At 38.2% G+C, this 10,893-nt stretch overlaps 1 pseudogene; it reads right to left on the bottom strand.

Annotated features, from left to right (window-relative positions):
• Positions 524 to 1,456, bottom strand: OR5AL13P (olfactory receptor family 5 subfamily AL member 13, pseudogene; annotated as a pseudogene).

Below are 10,893 nucleotides of genomic sequence, written 5' to 3'. Positions count from 1 at the left end.
AAATGTGAAATAATTTACTTATCACAATAGCTACTATGTGGAAAAGCTAAAATTGTTAGCCAAACTGTGTGAATGTACACCCCATGTTCCTAAACACACACTTATGTAGGATAGGCAGTGAGTTATAATGGTGTGAAATGGCTCCAATGAAATAAATACAAGATACCAGATTTTGATTGATTATGTTGATCTATTTCAGTACTACCCAAATCTCTCAGTATGGCTCAGAATTCAGATAAAGCCTCTATTTCCCAATTCTCTGTTTCTTTAATTGTGAAGAAGAAGTTGTGGTCAATCAAGACTCAGATCTCTCTCTCTCCTCTTTTACAATTCAGCAACTCATAGGATGAAACATGTCTTTCATGTGGAAATCACTGAGAATGAAAAAGCTGGGGAGACATATTCTTGAGTGAATATGAGCACTCAAAGTGAGGAATTTGGCTCTGTCGTATACCAGCATTGTGATTCTAGATAAGACACAACTCAAAGTCCCCTGATCTCTCCCTATCCAATAAGTTTTCAGTTATTTCATATCCAAACACAACTTTTCTTTAATTCCTTTCAATGCAATTTTCACTTCTTGGTTTCTCCAACTATAGATCAATGGATTTCACATGGGAATCACTAACACATAAAACACAGAAACACATTTATTTGTGTTCAGACAATGGCTTGAATTGGGCAGTAGGTGCATAAAAATAATTGTTCTTTAAAATATTGTGATGGAGGTAAGGTGAGAAGTATAGTTAGAAAAAGCTTTCTATCTTCCTTCAGCAGAATGGATCCTCAGAATGGCAAACAGAATGAAGAGTTAATAAATTATCACAATCAGTAGAGAGCAAAGTGTATTGAAAACAACAATCATTAGTAACATCTGCTCTTTGATATGAGTGTCAGAACAGGCTAAAGCAATCAAGGGAACATGATCACAGTAGAAGTGGTTGACTACAGGAGCCACAAAAAGACAAGTGGGATGTTGCCATTGTCTGGACAATACCCATAGTGAATCCATAAATTCCTGTGCCAACAATCATTCCATAACAGAATATTCTAGGCACGAGAATGACCTAGAGTAAAGGGTTGCCTATGGCAACATTCTGATCATATGCCATGATTGCAAGCAAACACAGTTCTCAAGCTGCAAACTTGAAGAAGCAGAACACCTGAATGGCACATGGATAAAATTTTATACATTTAACTTCACACAGAAAATGCACCAAGGTTTTTGGGGGGACAGATGAAGTAACAGAAAAATCAACAGAGGCAAGATGGCTCAGAAAAAAATACATGGGTGTGTGAAGCCAAGGACTGATTTGGATTAGCAGAATTGAACCAAGATTATCCATGACACTAGCTAAATAGATCACTAGGAATACACCAGAGAGAAGGCTTGAAGCTCTGCATCATTTGTGAGGCCCAGAGGTATAGACACTGCTGAATAGTTGCCTTGGGCTATGGAACAGATTTCAACGTTTTTTAGATTTTAAGACCCACCAGAGCACACGTTCTGAGTGTTCCTGTCTCCACTGGCAATAATCAAGCAGACATTAGGAGCTGGTTCTGACACAGCATGATTTTATGTTGAACACAAGCAAAGAAGAATCTTCATGTTACTTCTGGTTTCAGAATGAAGTGATTTGTTCTAGGCACAAACTCCAAAGCATGAAACTCTGTGGAGATTTATAAAGATAGAAAAATTATATTTTGTCTAAAATTTTAGCTTATTGAATAATCCATCCCATATCTATTTTTATTAAGAAAAATAAAGATTGAGAGTTATTTGAAAACAGTTAAAAATAATGTTTTAAATTGTTGGAATACTTTAAAAATTATAACAATTCCTTTGAAAATTTTTAATTAACAAGAAACAAAAAATTAAAAAATTGGTTCCAGAAGAAGTAATATGGGGTTATAAACAAAATTTTGAATACTGATGATCTCTATATCAAATATTCAGGATGATTTTTATTCTACTTTTTCCCTTACTTACTTTGATTCCTATTTTTCCTTCTATTGTTTGTATCTTTTGTGAATTAAAGGGAGGAATAAACCCTTAGGAATGTGGATAGTCTTGCTTTTATGGAAATAGGCATAACAGGTTTAAAAATACATTAAGTGATTCAGAAAATACATTTATCATGAACCTTCAAACATCCAAATGCAAAGCAGGAGAAGACAAAAAATTCTAGGATGTGTTTGGAGAAATACAAAGTGGGTTCTGGCTAATTAACTGAGAGTAGCTTTCTTTGATCTTTGAGCAGAAAAGAGATAAATTTGATTTTATATTTTCACAATCCCAGATTTTTATCCCAGATTATCTGTACATCAGCCCTATCAGTTGGTAATATAGCTATCATCTTCACTTTCAGATCTGGAAATTGAGGGTGAGAGTTTAAGCCCTCCTCTTGCTTCACGATTAGGGGTGGTGATGCAGAATAACTCATTAAACGAGCCCTTGATTCTCTAATCTCAGTTCATAGTTTATAGAAATGCTCACCTTTCAGGGATCAAGAACTTTCCCATTCACCAGAGATGAAGGCAGTTTTGCAAAGGCAATCTATGAGTTTGTCCGTAGGAAGTGTATAGAGTGTTGCCTATCTTACACTTTGAGATAAATAAGTCAATTTTAGCTCCTGGTAGTATTAATAGTATTTAGACTGAGGCTTACTCTGCAGAAACTTGTGTGTAATCCCATCATACTGATGACTGTAGGAGGTTATTCTCTTTGCAATATTTTGAAGTGTTCTTTCATTGCCTCAGTAACTTGTGATCTGAAATCAATGCCTCTCTGGGCTCTTATCCTTTCTAGTACTTATATTTCTCTGATGTATTGGATCCTGTGTAGCTCTTCCTCTGATATCACCAAACTCTCCAGTATCTTCAATCATTTTAGTATCCTTTCCTTCAACTGAAACTTGGCTTCTTCTTGAGAAACTACTTCTCTCTAGGTCACGACTCTGAGCTGCTCCATTTGAAACAAGTAAGACTCAGCAATTAGTAGATGCTCCAAATATAACAAATAAACACAAAGTTTATATTACTCCAAACGCTTTTTTGCTACCTCAATTACCTTGATTTTTTCCTACCACATGCTGCCTTTGAGTAATCCACAACATAACCCAAAGGAGTCCAATAGATCTTGAGGCAAACACCGGGAATGCCAACAATGCATAACATTCATTGGTCTCCTTGAAACATTTTTATCATGTTACATCATTTTAAGCAATTGCTGAATACAACAAAGGTAATGACGTCTCACAAGCATGAACAATTAAGTTATGGTTAATCTTTTGGGACCCAATTAGCTTAACAGGCAAGGAGGAATCACTTGAAATTTCAGATCACTCTACTGAAACCAAGTATAATAAAAAATTAATAACTAACAGCAAAGATTGTTTTAAAACATCGGAAAACAACTGAAAAAAATGATTAGCTATTTTTATTTACTTTTTATACTTTAGTATTGATTTTATTAAATTTTTAATTTTAGTAAGTGTTCACAGTATGCATCAGACTTTGCAAAGCTACCAAGTATTGATAAATTGCTCCAAAGATCCAACCCTGTATCTGAAACTCAATAGTCTGTGGAGCTGTAAGCAAATAATAATTAAACTATGAATTTCTTATCAACCTGGAGATACATTTAGTTCAATCTTAGAAAATTCTTTGAGAATGCTGTTCAAAGAGGAACATGATTTAAAATGAACTCCATTTTGTTCCCTGAAGTCTCTTCAAAAACATTTAAAGGCATGCAAATCTCAGAGAAATTAACACTCATTCTCTTCAGACTCCCCAACAAACTCTGTTTATCCCCATTCTACATGCATATATGTATATTGTGAGAAATAGAAAGATATATAGATTTTAAACATCACAAACAATTGCTCATTTAAAAAAGAACAAGTAATTAACTTTTACTGAATGTGGGCATTTTATCCTATGAACAATGTTCTTCTTACTTTTTATAATACCATTCTGACTAACAGAATTAAAACAACTGTAACAAAAAATGTTAAACATAAATTGCACAGAACACTCCATATATTTTTGTAGTTTTATTGGCAACTAACCTGTAACAATTATACTAAGTGTGTGATTTTCCTCAAAGACTTGAAAGAAATTCAGGAAATCTTGAAAGACACCTATCAACATGTAGACAGCTATGCGCCTCCGAGAATATGTGCATCAATTGTTTTAGAAAGCTTTTAAACTTCTTCCTTGTGTCAAAATTGTAAAAGCTGTTTTCAGCATTTCTTCTTGGGGATAACTTAACTTTTAAAAAAAATTTCAATTTATTCTGTCTTCACTATTGTTTCAACTATCTATTGCTATACATAAAAACCCACCCCAAACCTTAGTGGCCTAAAGCAGCAATGAGTTATTAGCTTTCATGCTTCTGTGGGCTAACTAGGCAATCCTCCTCCATGTGGTGGCACCTGGAGCAGTAGGACAGTTGTAGGATCCAAGGCAATCTCAATCACATGACTGACAGCTGATGAGGCTGTCAGCTGGAGTGCTTTCTCTTATCCATGAGCTGTTTCCATGTGTCTAGCCTGGCCTTCCAAAAATGTGGTGGTTAGCTCCCAACATTTAGCATTCCATGGAGAAAAAAAGAGTCTAGCCTTAGAAGTTGTACACATCAATTTTGAACATTCTGTTATATAGCAAGGCGTGGGGCCAGAGTTCATAAGGGAGGTAACTATACAAGTGTGTGGCTATAGACAGAGGGATTCTTTTGGGTTATTTGGTAGTAATCTACCACAACCATGATCTTCCTGAATCTGCCCCAAGATATTTAAATAAAAACAAACAAAAATTCAATGATACATTTAATCATTAGTCAATCTCTGAGAGTATTAAAGCACATGAATTTTGAATGCAGAAGCATTTGTCCCTACAACATACCTTTGCCACATACAAGCTATATGTTCTTGAATGGGTCCCTTATCCTCTTTAAGATTCAGCTATCGATAAAATGGGGATAATGACCACCACACAAGCTTACTATAATTATTTATCTTGAGAATAATATATACGGTAATATGGATCAATAAAGCTTAACTGCTTTATAATAATCATATTTAGTGATATGGACCAACTTGCCACTTTCTTATAAAGAGAACTGTTTTTTAATCTACCAATAATTAATAATATAACCCAAGTTAAAATCTTAGAAAAATTGCATCCCTAATTTGACATCAAATGTTTTACTCTATATGTTAAATAATTTCCTTACCCTTAGTTCCTCTGACAAAAAAAGAGAAAATAAATAAATTATAGCAGACTTCCTCAGGGATACGTGAATCCTTGACTTCCAAAATTTGTCAGTGAACCAGGAAGATATTATGCTAAGTGAAATAAGCCAGACATGGAAAGACAAACACTGCATGATCTCACTTATATGTGGAATCTAAAAAAGTCACTCTCAGCAGCAGAGACTAGAATGGTTGCCAGAGGCTCAACACGGGATGAGAAAATAAGGAAATGTTTGTCAAGGGATGCAAATTTTAGTTATGAAAGATAAATTCTGGAGCTATAATGTACAGTCAACTGTAGTTAACAGTACTGTGTATTATTCATGAAATTTGCTAAAGAGGTATATCTTAAGTGTTTTCGGCAATAAAAGGAAGGAAAGATGGAAGGAAGGAGGAAGGAAAGAAGTAAGCAATCAAGAAAAGAAGTAAAGAATGAAAGAAAGATGGTAACTGTGTGAGGTGATGAATATATTCATTAGCTTGATTGTGGCCATTAATTCACAATGTATACATATATGAAAACATCAAGTCACACACCCTAAATATAAACAGTTTGGGTTTTTTGTCAATTATATGTCAATAAAGATATAATAAATTTTGACCGTGGGAGCTTTAATCATCTGGATATTTCACAAAACATTATGCAAGTGAAGCACAGTGATAGACTCTTGCTAACTCGACTGATGAACTGTGAGTGGCAAGATTCCTTGGTGCCTTAGTACCATGTAGGAGCCAAAAGCTGGGAAGAAAAAACCCACAATGCTTCTGAGTCCAATGGCTCCCTCTGTCCATTTGCTTTAAGTCAAGTGACAAGTGGGACGCTTTGAAAGTGATCCGATGATGCTAGAGATACCTGTATTGGAAAAGAATGATGCGTGAGTCTTTGGAAAGACCAAATCCACATCATTACATTCACCATGGAGCAAAGAAGACCTTCTGATGAAGAAATAAAATAGTTTTCTGTGTTCTACTGCACCCCAGTAGAAACTAAGTGCTGGATGAAAAGACACCAAATGAAAATTCAGCATCAGCCATCTATCATGTGTTGAGTGTTACAGGATCTGCCAACACATCATTTTGAGCTGGCACAATAGCAATACATTGTAAGTGTAAATGATTGATTTACAACCTGGGAGTTGCAATGGCACAAACAAATTATATGAACAAGTGGTTCAGATTTTCATATCACTTATCCCTGCCACACAGAGTCCTTTTCATCAGTCCATGATGTGGTTTCATGGATTAGAGTTTCGAACTGAAGAAGGTCCATTTAAGATTTAGGCCTAGTGCAAAGAAGAGTTACCCCATTATGTAGGACATAGTCAGAAATGGACTTGTGCCACATTAAAGTCCCACTAAGAGGTGACACTGGAGGACAGTGATGAAAGCAAATTGTCCTAGTGCAAATAACATTTGAGCTTCCAATTCCCATGGAGAAAATTAGGCCTGAGGGATATAGTCATGTATCACATAACGATATTTTGGTCAGTGATGGACCACATATATGATGGTGGTCCCAAAACATTAGTACCAAATAGCTTAGGTGTGTAGTAGGTTATAGCATCTATATTTGTGTAAGTACACTCTATGACGTTTACACAATGATGATGCATTTCTCAGAATGAGTCCCCATCATTAAGTGACACATGACTGTACACTGATTCATTCATTCACTATTCACAGTGATAAATCACGCTGGAAATTTGTTTAGGGGACTGGGGTAGCAAGTCTCCAAGGACCGTGGCATTCTGGGGCAGAGGATTTTAGGTGATGTATGAGTGGGCAGAAAACATGCTGATTTAATTAACTACTAAAGGGTAACGGTAGCAGAAAAGATTTGCAACAGTGAGGAGGACTGGAGAACCTATTGGATAGATAGCAGCCACCCTCTCTTCTCTTGCAATCCCAGGGCTCATGCCATGAAACCATGGACAGAGTAGCCACGGTGACAAGAATGAAGCCTATATGTACATGTATCCATTAACATAGGCTCCTTCTACTACTGTCAACATTGAGGGTCCCATCTGTTAGAAGCAGAGACCTATGCCAAGTCCTACATATGGCACCATTTTTTGAAAGACAAGCCAGAAAGACTGTGATAAGCTGATTGTATCAGATCACTTCAATATTGGAGGGAAGCAATTTGACCTTACAGAAATCAATAGGTGGAATAGGCATTTCCCTTCCCAACCTGCACTGTCTGAGGGAATATCACCTTCCTACAGCTTAAAGGATATATTATTTCTTAGATAGTAAACCACACAATATTTCTTAAAAAGAAGAAATACACTTTACAGCAATGCAGGTTTGGCATGACCATGGCATAGAATGAATGATCTTAATGTGTATCTCATCACCAACCATCAGCAGGCTTGATAGGAGATCCAAGTGGAATATTGACAGCTCAGCTATGTCACCAGCTCAGAAAAGGACTTGTTGCACTGGAGCACTATCTACCATGATTCACTGTAGGTCACAAACTACTGGCAGTGTAAGTTATAGGCAACATAGTGTCCCCAAGAGCATGAAATCATGGGTCTGGAAATGAAGAAGTTGTAGTAGGATTGGCTCTTCTCATCATTACACTCTGTGACTCAGTTTCTGAATTTGTGCCTCCCATTCCTACAATATTAGGCTCTTCTGGGTTATAGGTTCAGGGTTCCGGAGGGCAGATATTTCCACAGGGTCTCAATTAGTGTTTTAACAAACTGGAATCTGTGACTACTTAAAGTTAGTGGACCATCAGGCAAGGAAAGCATTAGCGTGCTGGCTAAGGGAAGCAGCTATACTAAACAGAGGAAGTAAGTGGTGCCAATGCACAATGGGGCCAGGAAAACTACGCCTGGAACACAGGAAATCACAGGGCATCTTTATAACTTCCATGCCCAGTGATAATGTCATTGTCAATGGGCAACTGTAAAAACTATAAACTAACAAAGACAGGGCAATTACGTTCTTAGTAACAATGTAGAATAAAGTTTATGTTACTCTACCCGGACATAATCAGCAAAGTTAAGTGCTGGTTGAATGTGAGGGAAATCTAAAAGTGGTAATGGTTGAATCATTGTATTGAAATGTTCAGCCCAGACAATTTGGTGGCTTCTTACAAAACTAAACACACTCTTACCATACAATAAAACTATTGTGCCCCCCTTGTATTTAACCAAGGGAGTTGAAAACTTATGTCCACACAAAAACTTTCACTCGAATGTTTATAACACATTGATTTATAATTGTCCAAACATGGAACCAACCAAGACATCCTTCATTAGGTGAATGGATAAACTGCAGTACAGCCAGACAATGGAATATTATTCACAGCTAAAAAGAAATGAGTTATCATGCCAGAAAAAAGACGCAGAAGAACCTTCAGTGCATATTGCTAAGTGAAAGCAGCCAATCTGAAAGGGCTACATACTATATGATTACAACTCTATGACATTCTGGAAAAGAAAAAAACATGGAAGTAATGAAAAGATCAGTGGCTGCCAGGGGTGGGGGCAGAGATGAATAGACAGAGCAAAGAGGATTTTGAGGGCAGTGAAAATACTCTGTATAATATTACAATGCTAAATATGTCATTACACATTTTTAAAAATCCGTAGAATGTATAACACCAAGAATGAACCCTAAGAAACTATAGACTTTGGGTGATTATGTGTCAATGTAAGCACATTCATGATAACAAACGTACCATTCTGGGGAGTGATGTTGATAATGGGCCAGCCATATGTGTGAGGCAGCAGGAAGGTATGAGAAATCTCTGTACCTCCCTCTCAATTTTGCTGTAAACCTAAAACTGCTGTAAAAATATGTCTTAAAAAAATGTTCAACCATATCAATAGGGACGTTGTCAAGTGAGAGTAAGGTCACTTTTCAGGCATTTTCCAACCAAAACCCTTTAACGGAGCATTTTTTCCCCTCAGTTCAACAATGAAAGAAAATATTACCTGATATTTGCAATACTATTTGTATTGTCTTTCAAGACAGCTTAAAATTCTCAATATCATAGTGAAACAAGAAAAATTTATGATTTTACAGTGCTTTATTCTTCACCTCTATTGTTGAAGCATCTCACATTCAAAGAGAAGGAATGATCTTTATCTCTTTTTTTATAATTCAACTATCAAATAAACATTGAAATTCCTACTCTGTTTAACTCAAAGCATCTTCCAGGAATCCTTTCAAGGGATTTTCAAGGAAATGGAGGTCAGGAAACTGAGCCCCATAGGGCAGAGGGGCTTATGCTTCTGGCTCTGTACCACTGTGCAAGACTTGATGTCCTAACTCCCGCCATGGAACAACTTAGTGCTGCTGGGCGCCCTGGCCTGATGCTCCTCTGAAGAGGTGAGCAGGAGGCAGCGGGGCTGCGAGAGGATGCCAGGTGCCCTGCTGCCGCCCCCCACCGCCCCTGCTGCCCCTGCCGCCCGCAGCCTAGCTCACCGCACCGGCCTGGGTGTCCTTAGCGGGGCCACCAGGTGATGCCTGCTGGGCGCCCAGGAAAGCGTGTCCGCCACACTGAAGGGCAGTGGTGCGCCATGACCCCCTCTCGCCAGGAGCCTTCACACAAATGGACCCAGTCCTGCCTCCCAGTAAGAAGCCAGAAAGCTAGAGAATTAGTGTCTCCAGCATGCTGAGTCAGTGCTACTAAGGCAGAGCTTTCTCCAGGGCACTTCAGAAAAAAAAAAAATGAGCTCAACTTTTCTCTGCCTGACATCAGGTTGGAGGAGCAGGCCATGCAGGATGAAGAGCTGACCCCCGGGCACTGGTTGCAGGAGAGTTGTGGGGGGTGGGTCCTTAGGAGCGTCAGCCCAGCCCAGGACTCCCAGCCCCTTCCAGGACCCCTATCCCCCAAGATCTCTGACATGCCCTACATGTCTGGCAGAACCCCAACTGCAAACCCCCCTGTTCTTTATGGGTCTCAGATTTAAAGCCATCAAAGACTCTCAACCAAGCTCCTGCCAGTAGATATATCTACAAATGGATTTAGGTGAATTGACATCCTGTTGTAGTCACTCCACGTAAATGGATGAACTTCTCTATCTAAATTTGCTTTACAATTCCAGATTGATTATACCTCACACCCAACAAGAGAGGATGAAAAGACTCTTGCTCATGGAATGAGGCTCTCTGGGGAGAGCACTATGAGCTCCCAAGCTGGTCTGAAATGGCTTGAGGGAGCAGCTAATGGTGAAGGGACTTGGGGTTTGTGTTGTGGTGAGTGTGTGGGGCTGGTGTGAGGATTCCTGCCTGCAGGAAAAGGCTTAGTTGTTCCAACTTCCATTTGGCACCAAAGGGTGGAGCAGTGGGTTTCTTATCAATTTCATCAGATTTCGGGTAAAAGGCAGAGGGAAAGCAGGAGAGCTTAAAGGCAGAGAGTAGTCAAACATCAAAATGGAGTCAGACACTTGATTGCACACCTCTTCTCCTCAAAACCTCCCTAAAAACCTCCATCACTCCTGCTCGTAGAACTTTCTTTCTTACTCCTCCTTAACTTCTTCCCACTAGTTTATTATACAGATAATTTTACTATCTCTCACAGAAAGAGAGAACTCTCCCTATTTAGGACAGAAAAGAATATTTTTGCATGTGAAATACAGGATTCTTTACAGATCTCAAAGTGTGATAACCAGATGAG

Source organism: Equus caballus, chromosome 29 (genome assembly GCF_041296265.1).
Source record: "Equus caballus isolate H_3958 breed thoroughbred chromosome 29, TB-T2T, whole genome shotgun sequence".
In the NCBI taxonomy this organism is placed as follows: Eukaryota; Metazoa; Chordata; class Mammalia; order Perissodactyla; family Equidae; genus Equus; species Equus caballus.
Note: the sequence above shows the minus strand (reverse complement) of the source record. Positions and strands in the feature narration are given on the sequence as shown.